Source organism: Choloepus didactylus, chromosome 13 (assembly GCF_015220235.1).
Source record: "Choloepus didactylus isolate mChoDid1 chromosome 13, mChoDid1.pri, whole genome shotgun sequence".
NCBI lineage: Eukaryota > Metazoa > Chordata > Mammalia > Pilosa > Megalonychidae > Choloepus > Choloepus didactylus.
In genome coordinates this window covers 19,531,798-19,545,761 of record NC_051319.1, presented here as the reverse complement: position 1 = coordinate 19,545,761, position 13,964 = coordinate 19,531,798, and the positions used below count along the sequence as shown (strand labels likewise).

Sequence of the window (13,964 nt, the reverse complement as noted above, 5' to 3'; positions counted from 1 at the left end):
CTTTGGAATCTAATCCCCTCTCCCCCCACAACATGTGACTCTACTAGAGTTCATTCTTGCCTGGCATTTGATAAATCACTGTGGTTTGTCTCTCAATTTTTGTTATAAAGCAAAAATAAAAGGAGCCAAATCAGGAAAGCTTCCAGTTCTCCCCTCTAAGGACTATCCACTTCTCCTGGTGAATCTGGGGTCTGGATCACCCCAGAGGTTTAGAAGTGTGGGAAAAGAATAGTGAACAAGTGCCAAATGGAGGTGACATACTCTCTTCTCAGTGAAAGAAAAGGTGTTAAGTCCCCTTAGCCATTCAACCTGGCATTTCACATGAATCATGAATTATCTGCCTTTAAAACATGTATCAGTACCATTCCTGAATAGCCCTCAAAAGAGGAAAGGTTTAGGTGGTTCCAAAATATGGTAATACCACTTCCCAGCTACTCTTATGAAATTTGATGTTGAGGTTGCCCATCATCTTAGTTTGAGATTTGGTTTTGCTGTCTTCCTCCAAAAACGAAACAGAGTTCACTAAATTCAATAAGGATGGTCAGAATGGAGTCTGTAATGAAGCCACATGTGAGGGAGTTCTATCTGGATCCTGATGGAGATAAATAAGATGTTAAGAGATTTAAAAAGGAAAGACGAGACAGCAAACTCTGGTGCAGTAAAACCCAACATAGACAAGGCAGTGAATTCAAAAGCTGACCCTGCTGATTCTGCAAAGACTTATCATCATGGCAGATGAGGCATCCCTTGAGACATGAGGCTAAAAGTCATTCAGAAAAAAAGCCCAAAGTGCCTAAGGGAAAGGTTCTAGAATTAGGAATCCCCAATTCGAAAAGAAGAGAGAGGCTTAAAAAAATAGAAATAATTAAGGAGGAACTTAGCGGGAGGAAGAGAAAAACACAGGGCATGTTGTTTGCAATTTTCCCAGCATCTTCAACCCAGAAATATGTGGTGGCGTGTCTGGCATTCTTGCCATCTACACATTCCTTGGAGCATGACACTGAGCTTGGATACTGACAGAGGCAGGTGGCCTGGTGTCAAACACACAGGAATGTCTTGGCCAAGTGGCCCAGGAGGGCTGGGAGCAACATCGTATGTTTCCTTTATGGCGATATAATTTTTTTTATTGTCTCTGTAAGAATAATACAGAGAGTAACATCTACTCTAACTCTGGCAAATGCTGAGAACTAAGAGGAACTAGTGCCAAAGCCAAAACTACAGTAGCATCTCTCATTAAATAGCAATTCTGTTGTCCAAGCCATTTTAACATGGGAAAGTGGTTTTTGCAACATTTCATCCTACGTAAAATGTCAGCCTTTGATGGTCTAGCTGCTGGAATAAGGAGAATTATAGCATTTATGACAGGAATACAATTATTACCTATAAACCAAGATTGTAATTAATTTTTTTATTTGCCACTACTCAGTCATCTGAATATTCATATAAACTTGACTGCTGTTTAAAGTATCTCAAAGACTGTCATTATAAAACCAGAACAGTTTCCAACTTCATAGGGAGATTTTTCCTTCAAATAATGTCTGTTTCTGCAAGGTCACTTTATAAAGTATATATTCTGAGAATGAGAACATTTTACAAAATTATCTCTCTGTTATTCAGACAGTATAGGCTATGCTGTAGTAAGAAATAAATTCTGAAATCTCAGTGGTTAACAAAACAAAGATTCTTTCCTCTCTCAGGTAAAGTCTGATGGGGGTGGGGCAAATTCTTCTAGGGCAGCTCTCCATCATGTGGTAATTCAGGGACCTATGTGTCCTCCACCTTTCCTTTAGCAGGGATGAGAACTGTAGGAAGAACTCTTTTAATTTCTACTCACAGTCCATTGGCCCGAACTAGTCTCATGGCCTCAAACTAACTGTAGGGAGGTGTACTAATTAGGGTTCTCTAGGGAAACAGAACCAACAAGAGATATCTGTAAATATAAGATTTTATAAAAGTGTCTCATGCAACTGTGGGGGCGCACAAGTCCAAATTCTATAGGGCAGGATGCACAAGTCCAAATTCTGTAGGGCAGGCAGCGAACTGGCAACTCCAATGAAGGTGTTTGATGAACTCCTCAGGAAATCCTGGCTAGCTGAAGGAGAAGTAAAGGTTCACTCTCTTTCTCCCTTAAAAGTCTTCAACTGATTGGATTAAATCCAGCTGATTGCAGTCTCAATTGCAGAAAACATGACTTCACTGATGTAATCAGTCACAGGTGCAGTCAACTGACTGATGATTTAATAAATCAGCCTTCTGGTTTATTAACCACCCACAAATGTCCTTACAGTAAGGTTAAGCCAGTGCTTGCTTGACCAGACACCTGGACACCATCACCTGGCCAAGGTGACACATGAACCTAATCATCACAGGAGGCTAGGAAATTTACAAAAGCATATGAAATATTTGATTTGCACTAATTATCTTTGCCACATTCACATCCCTACACTTATTTTTCTGAATGTCAGGAGCTGGGTGAGATCAGCTTGGTGGAACTTCAAGAATGACCTTATATGTAGGTGGGCTGTAAAAAGTCACCACTGTGTTATAAGATTGGAGGGCAGGGGTTTAGGAGAAGACTGCTTAACAAAAATGTTCTCTTTCTCTTGCACTGTGCCTAAAATTTCTATACTGTTCTCTCACTTGGGTTAAGGCATCTAAGGCAACTTTAAAAATACAGATATTATCTGAGAGGAATATACTTTGAGCTAGGATGTTTACCAAAGCTAGGTTGTTTGCCAAATAAGGAGTCTTGATGGGGCAAGTGGGAGGATGAATTTCCTATCTAGGTGAAGGGCCACAGGCTCCCCTCCTGAGATCAAGGCTCCCTCGACAGACGCCTGCCCTCGATCACCCAGAGGTACAGCAGCTGACCTCAAGAGCAAGAAACTTCTTCCTGTTCCCACTGACTTGACATCAGCCATTAACATCTTGTCTAGAATTGGTTTATGTGTTGATCTTGCCACAGACATTTTGCTGGCTCAGAAGAAGAAAAAGATGAGCTAGAACATTAAACTGGGAAGCAGTGTGTTATGGTGGTAAGCAAATGAGCTGTCAAAATGAGCTGTCAATCAAATAGACCTTGGTTTGCATCGCTAATTCCACCACAGGCATAGCTCGGAGATACGGCAGATTCAGTTCCAGACCATCACAAAAAAGCAAGAATCTCAACAAAGTGAGTCACACAAATTTTTTGGTTTCCCAGTGCATATAAAAGTTATATTTATCCTATACTGCAGTCTATAAAGTGTGAAATAGCATTCTGTCTAAAAAAAACAATGTGCATACCTTAATTAAAATGTGACACAAATTGAGCACATGCTGTTGGAAAAATGGCACCAATAGACTTGCTCGACATAGGGTTGCCACAAACCTTCAATCTTTACAAAATGCACCATCTGTGAAGCATAATAAGAGATGCCTCTACTTACTAGTAATTAGAGTTGGGCAATTTACTTAAGGTCGATGAGCCTCATCTGTAAAATGGGAATGATAGCTTCTAACATTGTTTAGAGGTTGTTGAGAGGATAAAATAATGTAACACATCTGGCTCAGAGAATGTTCTCAGGAGACGTTAATGCCCTTCCAGTCTCGTCTTTGATGAAAGGAGACAAGGAAAAGTTGAACTTCAATTTTAGGAAGCCACTATAAGACTGCACATGGGGGCCAACATGCAATAACTGGGTAACTGGTCACTGTGGAAAGGAGACTGCAGGAAAAGAGAAAGAAATGGAGCAGAGGACAAACTTAGCTAGACTGGCAATTTTGGCTAAACCAGTCCTACATTTTCAGTCTGATTTTCACTGTCTCAACCACATTCTTTGTGAGCTCTCATTTGGTGAGAATTGGTAGAATTAGTGATAAATTAGCCTACAGAAAGACTGAAGTGCACTAAAACATTTCCAGAAGCTTTGGGCTCTATATTAGTATGCATCTGACCTCTCTCCCACTTAGAGAATGATGAACCAAATGATGCTGGCTCAAGAGGAAAGAATTGATTTCCCAGCCTTAAAGATCCTATTTTTCTTGCAGTGTCTTAAGTTATGGCAAAGGCAGGGAAACACCCTCAACTAGACAGTACATTGGCATAGTTTTCAAGTAAAAAGTATTATGAAGTTTTCCTGAAAATGCTGCCAGAAGCTTTTAAATAAAATCAAGAAAAAGCATCCTGTTCTACAATGCTACTTTTGCTGAACATTACGTAAGTCAGAGAATTCTTGAAAGAAAAATACCATTTTTGAAGTGTATCCTTCATTATATGATAACACACTTGCTCCAGAAAAATAATTTAACCCATAAAACAACTGCTCACAATGTCCAAAAAAAAATTACAGGGCTCCAGGTTGCCAGCATTTAGACCCTCTAGACTTTATCTGCAATTAAATCATAATGATAACATTTTGAACTGTAGCTAGTTTTTTTTTGTTGCTGTTGTTATTAGATGAGTTCAAAAACTAATCTATGATTGCCTTTCTTACAGGTATCTTCCCTGCTGCCAATTATATATATATACCAAAAATTTGTTGAAGGCAAATAAAAAGCATGGATCCCAAAAATGTAGATTAAATGTAGCCTCAAAGTAGGCTTTTCATTGAAAATATATCATAGTGCAGGTAATGGTGGGTATGCTACTCACTAGTACAAGTCCCTTAGGGTGGAATTTTTCAGGTGCTTCCTGAAAATCTAGGACAAAAGTGAAAAAGCAGCTATCTCTTAAACAATGGACTTATGGTCAGATTTAATAATTCAGCTGAATATGAAATTCATATTCATATAAATAATATGAATTCAATAATTAATATTACTAGCTATATGACACTGGAAAAATAACTTATTTGCTTTCTATCAGTAAAATGAAAATAATAATTCTCCTCCACAGAGTTGCCTCAAGGATGAAATGTGATCATGTCCCATTTTCCACCACTGCCTTGGGTACATAGTGGACTGTCAGCTTAGGCTCCTCTTTGCTCCATAATAATCCATTCAGTATTTTTATTGAAACTGAACTTTCAGATATGCTCTTCAGCCACTGAGTCCTTTTTCTCATGAAATCTATAAAACAAAAATGGAGTTATTATGTCATGTGAAAACCACTAGGTAGATGGTATGTTTGGTATGACCTGATTTAAATTGTAGGCAGTACTTAAGAAATTCACTTTGGGAGTGGGGGCTTAGAAGAATGACTTCTTGTTCCCCAGAGTAGCTGAAACAGGCACTAGAGACCAAGAGATCTATTGATTGGAAGACCTCTTAAGGCTCTGTGGTTCAAATGTGAACACCAACTGAAAGGCCCGGGGCAGTCTCTCAGAATCTGCAATCAAGAGGCTTCTCGCATGGACAAATGTATGTTTAACAATAGTTAATAATTTTCCTGAGCAATGTGGCTTGAGGAAGCATAACACTTCTATATCTCTTGGATTCAATGTGTAAATTACTTTGCTCATGAATTTCAAATGGGAATAATACACATCCTAACAAAACATGACTGCAAAGAACTAGTTAACTTTGGCTTTGAGGTTACCCCAAACCAGGACCCTGCTAGAATCATAGGGGGTGGTAATAAGAAAGAATGAGCCTTCCCAGTCATTTTTCTTTATGAGAATGAGCCACAGTTACTCAATAAGCATTGCTGATTTCTCTTGGTATCCAGTGTGAGGGCACCAGACACACATATAGTCAGATTCCTGATTGTGGCTGTCCATAATTGAAGGCTTTGACCTAAGAATCAAAGAGACCCTTTAAATTTTGTTCTGTCCAAAGAACAGCAACTTAAAACTCCTTGATTTATTTGGCTCTTGTGATGTTGAGTAAGGGAGTTAACAGTTTAGTTGGTTGGTATTAATTGGTTGTCTTTGTTTGTTTTGGTTCCACATATTCTAAAATTGGAACAATACAGAGAAGATTAGCCTGGCCCCTGGACAAGAATGACACACAGATTCATAAAGCGTTAATTTTGTGTGTGTGTGCTGGGAAAGGAAGAAAACATACACCACATGTACTATCATAGCTCAAATTTACCCCCAATAAAAGGCCTTTCATTATTGCTGATTGTCTGCCCATTACTGCTGTGCCCTTCCTGGTCTTAGACTTTGGAAATCTTCCCTAACAATCCCAACCATCCATTTTCTCCTTTATTGGATCCTCCCTGGATAATTCAAGATAATTTATATGGAAAAGGCAATGAGCCTCGGTGGACAAAGTGATAGACTAGAAATGCCCATCTAATAGCAGTGCTACCACATTTCTCACAGTCGTGTTCCTCAGGAACTCACAGTCTTTGAATAGGTGGTTGTTCACGTCAGTATGCTCTGGATCTTTCCATCTGGTTTCAGAGATAAGAAACATTTATAAACAACCACAGCACAATAATAATGTTTTGTGTTTTATAAAAAATTTCAGTACTCAAGTATCTCATGATTTCCTTTGATCCTCACAAATATCCTTGGGAGGAATTGGGGTTTTATTTCTATTTTATAGATGAGGAAATGGAGGCTCCAAGGTGTTAAGGAACTTGGCCAAGACCAACCAGCTAGGAAGTTGAGAGTCTGAAATAAAATTAGCTTTCTTGCTCACACTCTTGTGCCTGCAAGAGACCCATGCAGGCAGACCAGCAATTCATCCTGATGAAAATGGACACATGGGTACAGAGAAGAGCAAAATGACTTTCAGCTTGGGAACATGGAAAAGTAGCCCTGTTTACTCACTGTTTCATGAATTGATATTATGTCCCCTCTGTGACTCTAGGTCTGTGGGGCTCCACTAGGTCTTAGTAATAATTGCATGATAGTTATTTTTTGAGAACTCGTTAATACCAGACATGTTGCAAGGTAAAATATATGCATTGTACATACACACAAAATCTTATATACTTCTTCACAATATCCCTATGAGGTAAGGATTATCACACCCATTTTACAAATTATGAAACAGGTACATAGAAACTTAAGTAATTTGCTTGGGGTTATACAACTTGCAAGTGACTGTCTCCACGTGCCATCACCATAGCTCCCACACTATACCACCTCATAACAAAACTGGGTGCTCAGCCCTAAGCATATGGTTGACTGCTTAAACCTGACAGAAGCACAGGAACTGTGCCTGCTCATTCTAAGATGCCTGAAGCTTAATGCAGAACGCTATGTTTTACTAACACACACAAAGTTAATGCACTTGCAGAGAGGAGCTCTAGAAAACATTGTCTGTTTCAACCTTGGAGGAGTAGCATATAATTTAATATCCAGAAAAAGTACAGAAACCATGCCAGGCAGAAGAAAGGGCCCAGTTTGTCCCATCCTGAACAGCAGAGCGATTTCCCATTGGCTCCACACCACACCACCTTCCGCTCTTCTCCCCTGGGCAGCACAAATGCATTTTGGCGTTTCCCCAATGTCTCAGCGCCCCCAAACTCTGGCCAAATATGGAGAACAAGGAAGGAGATTTTGATTATAAGAGTTTTAAGAACTCAGTTTCCAAGAAATGTTACGGAATCACATGCCCTTATTTCAAATAGACATATTCCTATCTCCAGGGTCACATTGGTTCAGTTTGATAAATTACTCTGCTGGCCCCATGCAGCATTATGATTTCATTTTACATATAAGCATTAATGTTGTTATTTCAAAACTGCTCGCTCTTATGTTTTTCCAAGTGGTACAAGCCTGTACATTTGTGGTTTAACTCTGTCTTCTGTTTATTTCCATTGTTGGCATAATTCAAATGGTTCCATTAGCATTTGGATATAAAGGGAAAGCAAATTAACCTCATCTTTATTGTTGATGACTACCATTGTGCCCTTGTTTCAGATATATCTGGGAATAAGGAGAGTTAATTCTTCTATATTCTTCCTCCAGAAAGTTGATACCATAATTGAGATTCTGGTTAATAGTAGCTGTTGGTGACAGCTGTGGTGTTCTGGGTCACCTCATGGCCAGCCCTCTGTTTAGCAGAGACTCCAGTCTGAAGCTAGACAGCTTGTGCGGCCCCATGGTAGCCACAGATGGGACACTAAGAGAGGAGTTTTCAAAGCATAGATTTCCTGAAAAATATGAACAAAGACTGTATGGGTTTGTAAGGATAAAAATGGAAGCCGATCTTCATTTATTGTCATATACGGTACTTGGGGCCATTCCATAGATAACTAAATATGAGTGTTTCCATTATCCTTTTTTTTTTATACAAAGCTTCTAAAAAGGGGTGCTTTAAACCAAGTCAAGGTGTTGATTTGGCTGGTATAATAATAATAGGGTGATATATGGGAACTCTGTATTTTATGCGTGATTTTTCTGTAAAACTACTTCTCTAATAAAAAAAAAATTGGTTCAGAACAAAAAAAAAAAAAAAAAAGAGTGCTTTAAGGACTTTCTGTCAGCATACTAAGGTTCCTCATGCTTTGTTCTCAGGTTCTGAGACAAGTTTCAGAAAATTACATGGATTGGAGAAGCCATTGCCCATAATGGAAACCGGACTGGAGTCACTCCCTGGGAACCTTAGAGACCTGTAGCAATGAGGGAGAAAGCACTCGAGATGTTTGAAGGAGAGTGGGAGGAAAGGAAGGAATGAGGTAGAAAGAGAGGAAGGAAGGAAGGAAGGAAGGAAGGAAGGAAGGAAGGAAGGAAGGAGATAACACTGAATTCCTTCCTCAGCCTAGAGAAAAAATTTAATACCTTCCATATTCCCATCTATAAGCTTGGGGAATGGAATAGAAATAGAGGCATAAGTTCCATGACACATGAAATGACCCTCCTTCTGTCTCCTCTGACCTCTCTCTGGTCCACTCCAGATGGGGGTGAAAAATGGAAAAACTGCTGCAACATGAATGAATCTTGAAAGCTTGCTGCTCAGTGAAATAAGCAAGGCACTTAAGGACAAATGTTACATGATGTCACTTATATGAGATACCCAGAATTAGCAAATTCACAGACAGAAAGTAGATTAGAGGTTAACAGGAAAAGGGAGAGTTTTTGCTTGGTAGGTATAGAGTGTTTGTAAATAAAAATAAATAAAATGAAATGAAAAAACAGAAAGGAAGAGACATTAACCAATCACTGTGTGTTTTGGTTTGCTGAAGCTGCCGGAATGCAATCTACCAGAAATGGGTTGGCTTTTACAATGGGGATTTATTAGCTTACAAGTTACAGTTCTGAGGACATGATAAATGTCCAACTCAAGGCATCAATAGGATGATACCGAGCCTCTGAAGGCCGGCCACCAGTGAGCTTGCGCTCCTTTGTTACATGGGAAGCCACATGGTGGTGTCTGCTGGTCCTTCTCTCCTGGGTTTTGTTGCTTCCAACTTCTGTCTTCAGTGACTTCATCTCTTCAGCTTCTCTGGGTGTATCCTTGTCTCTCAGCTTCTCTGTGGGGGCTTTTTCTGTGAGCTTCTCTCAATTTCATCTCTTAGCTTCTTTATGCATTTTATCCTCTTATAAAGGACTCCAGTAAGAGGATTAAGACCCACCTTGAATGAGGTGAGTCACATCTCAATGGAAATAACCCAATTAAAAGGTCTCACTACAACAGGTCTGCACCCACAGGAATGGATTGAAAGAACACAATCCTTTCTGGGGTACCTACAGCCTCCAAACTACCACACTGTGATTAGTAGTTAAGATCACAGCTCTGGGGTGAAATTGCCTGGTTCAAATTCTGGCCCCATCACTGTGATCTTGTGTGAGATATGTAATCTATGTCTCCATTCTTTCATCTGCAAACTGGAAATAATAATAGGACCTATATAATAGGATTAGTTGGAGGATTTAACAATTAACTGAAGTAGGCTTAAGACACTGCATGGAGAAATACTCAATACACATTAGCTATTATTACAATTACCTTGATTTCAGTAAGGTTACACAAGGATCTACTTGACAAATGAGGAAACTGGGACATTAAGATGATAAACAACTGGAGTTGTAGTTTTCTTCTATCTCTCCTATGAGCTTCTGGAACACTAAGACCTTTAGTTCCGGATCCCTGGGGCCTAGTACCATCCCTCCCTGGCTCAGAGTAGCTACTCAACAAAGAATAAAACCACATCTGCCTTCAGTATGTTTTCTTTTACTAACTCAGAGTACCAGCTTGATATACAGGGTCCATGTTCTTGTTGGGATTTATAATTTTTTTTTTCCTGAAACCCATTTGACAGGTGTGAAAGGGAAGTCCAAATGTTGATCAATTAGAGACCAATTGCTATGACTAAGGTCTTGAGCCTTGTTTTGGTATTTGAAATCAATCACAGGTTGCAAATCAATTAGGAAAAGGAATTTATGTAAAACATATAAAAATTATATATTTTATAAAAATTTTCCCTATAAAGTCAGTTAAAAGAGGCCAAAGGAAAGCTTAGTGAAGCATTTGAATGACTTTTTTTTCTTCCTCTACCACGGTAAGATTTGATTACTGGGAAGTTCCTAACTAATCAGTGTCCACACAGCTGGAACAGTCCTGGCTCAATGGACAATGACTGTGATTTTCCCAAAATTTGAACAAACATCCCACTCTCATACAATGTGGAAGTCTGCAGGACTCTGGCTCTCTTTGGGGGATTTTGAGGGAATGTCACCAAATAAGGCAAAGGCTGTCTTTGGCAGAATATTATCATTTCATTTATATCACAAAAGCTCACAACCAATCCTAATCCAACAAACAAACGACTCTTAACCCCCAAAAAAGAACAGGAAACAAAAGGTTTTGACAGAGCCAATGCCTAGGCAGCATTTCCTGGAAAAGCTGCAAAGAGTAAATGCTTTCAACACTTTGAAAGCCAGCCTGTTCCCAGATTTTATCTCCTTGGCTACATATTCAGAATCACCACATATGCATCCTTCTTCAGGTCAGGGATTTGCTTTCAATGGCCTCGAGTTTGAAGGTTAGAGAATAGGATAAATTAGGATTTTTAAAAAATTAGAATAGTTTTCCTTTCCTTCATGGAGTATGGTCTCTGGGGCCCTTGGGGTATACTCATCTTTCCAGTTCAAGGAACATAAATACTAATTCCATTAAAAAAAAACATACACACACATACACATATATACTGGTGCTCAGATTGTCCACTGCAAGGAAACTGTACAACCCGAAGACCATCTTTGGATGCAGACAGTTTCTAGATGGGAAACATCTCTACTAGTGATTTGTACACAAATAAGGAAGGAAAGAGGACACAAATCCAGAAATTCTGTTGTCACCAGTAATTTTTCACTCTACTGCATTGCCAATCTGGTGTAGGTAGAAACTGTCCCATGATGTCAAAGACTGTCAGTGGCACCAAGTTAAAATCAAGACTCATCCAAGTAGCAGCTTATTCTTTTTTTTTTTTTTTTGCTACTTATGGGCAGTTCATTTCCTTCCATGGACCAAGGTGCCGAACTCAATTTCCCCAGCTCTTCTCCATCAGATCACAAGCTCTCCTTTGTCTCCTTCTCGGTCCACTGACCTCAGCCACAGAAATCTATTCTCAATTACTCCAGTGACAAAACCTTTTTTTCTGCTGGTAATTCTGGTGAAGTCTAACATTTGTTTTCAGTGTTTTTGCATGTGTTGTTTTCAGTAACATATCCTTGTATTTCTTTCTTGGAAAGAAGAGAACATTTCTTCTATCCCTTTCATCTTATCTTCAAAGCCTCACCCCCCCACCCCACCCTACCCCACCCCCACTGACTTCTTTATACTTTTTTTTCTGTGATTATCCCTAAGTTACATATTTTGAATGATAAAATTATAGAGCAAAAGTCCTAGGGACCCATCAGAGTAAAAAAGAAAAAATAATGTCCTACCTCCTCTTTGAACTCCCTCTTTAATTTCCTTGATATCTTTTGAAATTTGAGATTCCCACCAAGGCAGCTGACCCAGATAGCCAATCAGGCCCCTAGTTCATTATGTTTGACCCCATTCAAAATAAAGCCCACCTGCCTTAAACCCACTTCTATAGATGTGCAAATTCCCATCCAATCAGTAGGAGTCAAGGTAACTTTCTATGTCTGTAAACATCTTTTGCCATCCCTAGAAGCAGGAAGTGGCTTCCATTTTTGCAAGTGGGCCAGCTTCCTTGCTGCAACAAAACTTCTGGAGCCCTTAATAAAATGCTGTAGTCTGCAAACTCGACTCTGATTTGTCTTTTGACACAAACAAAAGAAATTTAATAGAAGAAATTGCTTACTCAGTGTGCTGGTTTGGAGCTGTTATGTACCCCACAAAAGGCCATGTTCTTTTAATCCATTCTTGCGGCTGCAGACCTATTGATTAGGTTGTTTGTATGGAGATGTGGCTCACCCAACTCAAGGTGGGCCTTCATCCTTTTACTGCGGTCCTTTGTGAGGATAAGAGAGAGAAACACCAAGAGACATTTGGAGACAGCCATTGAAGTAAAAACGAGGAAAGAAGGACCAGAAGTTGTCACCGTGAGCCTTCCCATGTGACAGAGGAACTTTGTATGCATTTTTTGTTAAAGCAAGCATCCCAGATGATGCCCGGCCTGGGCCCAGCGTGAACCCCGCGGACAAAGACAAGGCACTGCCCAGCTTCTGGATCCTGTCGCTGACTCCCCAGGCCAAGGCCACTAAGCTGGAGAAGTCGCCGCGCACTGTGACTTGCCCCATGTCGGGGAAGCCGCTTACTGTGTCCGACCTGATGCCTGTCCACTTCGCCCTTCGGCAGCTCTGTGGACCGCGTGGGGCTCATCAGGCGCTCTGAGCGCTACGTGTGCGCAGCCTAAGCGACTCCGCGCCTTGTGTGGTGCTGTGGCCTTCTGTGGCCGTGATCACCCTCGAGTGCGTGCTGAAGCCGATTCAGAAGGACGTGGTGGACACAGAGAACCGGTAGCAGCTCACGGACCGCGACTTCACAGTGCTGCAGCGGGGCGGGGCAGGCTTCGCGGGCTCCGGAGTGAAGCTGCAGGCGGAGAAGCCGGGGCCCAGCGCGAGAGCGAATAAACCGGCTTGGACGCAGCCTGCCGTGGGCGACTCCTCTCGCTCTGCCAGCACCCGCGTGGCCCACCAGGCGCCCGACCCGGCACACGCGGGTTGGAATCTCTCGAGTTAGAAAGAGTGGGCTCAGAACAGAACATGGGCTCAGATCAGGAAGAAAACCTTCATGGAACGCAAATCAGCGGCATTCATATTCGTCCAGAGTGGCAAGAACCCCAAACCCGACCCATGACCATTTGAGGGCGCCACTTTGATAAATGAAATAGAAAGCCCCTCCTAGCCTTCGGCAGGGTTTCCCTTGATTTACGGCAAGTTTGAGACGTGAGATGTCCTCAGCCCAACTCCCGGGGAGTAAAGTGTGATGGAGGCACAACGGCAATAAACAGGAGGGAGAGACACGGGGACCCGGCTAGAAAGGGTGGTTAGCACACCCCCACCCCAAGGTATTTGCCTGCTGGAGGAGGAAGAGGAAACCAACAACCCAAGTGCAAAGGCCTGGGGGCAGGAGCAAGAGCAGGCCTGAGGAGCCCAGGGCAGCCCAGCAGGGGGCCAGGGGTGTTGTGCCGGGATGGATTCAGGGGACTACAAAGCTTTACTTGTTTTCAATAACTGTCTGATTACAAAAGCAGGGCATGGGCAGTGTGGAAAGCCAAAACATACAGTCAAGCAAAGATTTCAAAAGATTCCCAATATTCCTGCCTCCTCGTGAGCTCAGGCCAGGTCCTGTCCTTCGTGCTCTCTCTCTGTGCAAGAACACAAGTTAGTTCCATCCATGTTATCTCTTAATGCTCATACTGTTCTGTTCAGTGAATAATCCCCACATTTCTGTTTGGGTAAATGATCTTCTCTGATAATGCCCAGATGTGACCCAAAATTCCTAAGTGGAGGGGAAGTGGCCTCGACCACCAGTTTGGCCAAGCCCATATCCGGCATAGGACCAGGCTGTGCATCTGGCTGCAGCGAACAGGTTTAGGCAGGAGGAAGAGTGGCGTCATCCTTGCCCCCAAGGGCATCCCTCAAATTCAGTGTTTACTGCCCCCAGAGACT

The 13,964-nt window shown here is 41.4% G+C and overlaps 1 non-coding gene and 1 pseudogene across 1 annotated transcript; both read left to right on the top strand.

Moving 5' to 3' along the window:
- Positions 1–13,032, top strand: part of LOC119508462 — a 56,162-nt pseudogene extending 43,130 nt beyond the window's left edge.
- On the top strand, positions 5,852–5,956 carry LOC119508641. Its single transcript, XR_005211540.1, has one exon. It is a non-coding gene; the product is annotated as a U6 spliceosomal RNA (small nuclear RNA).
- Positions 13,033–13,964: the final 932 nt, after the last annotated feature.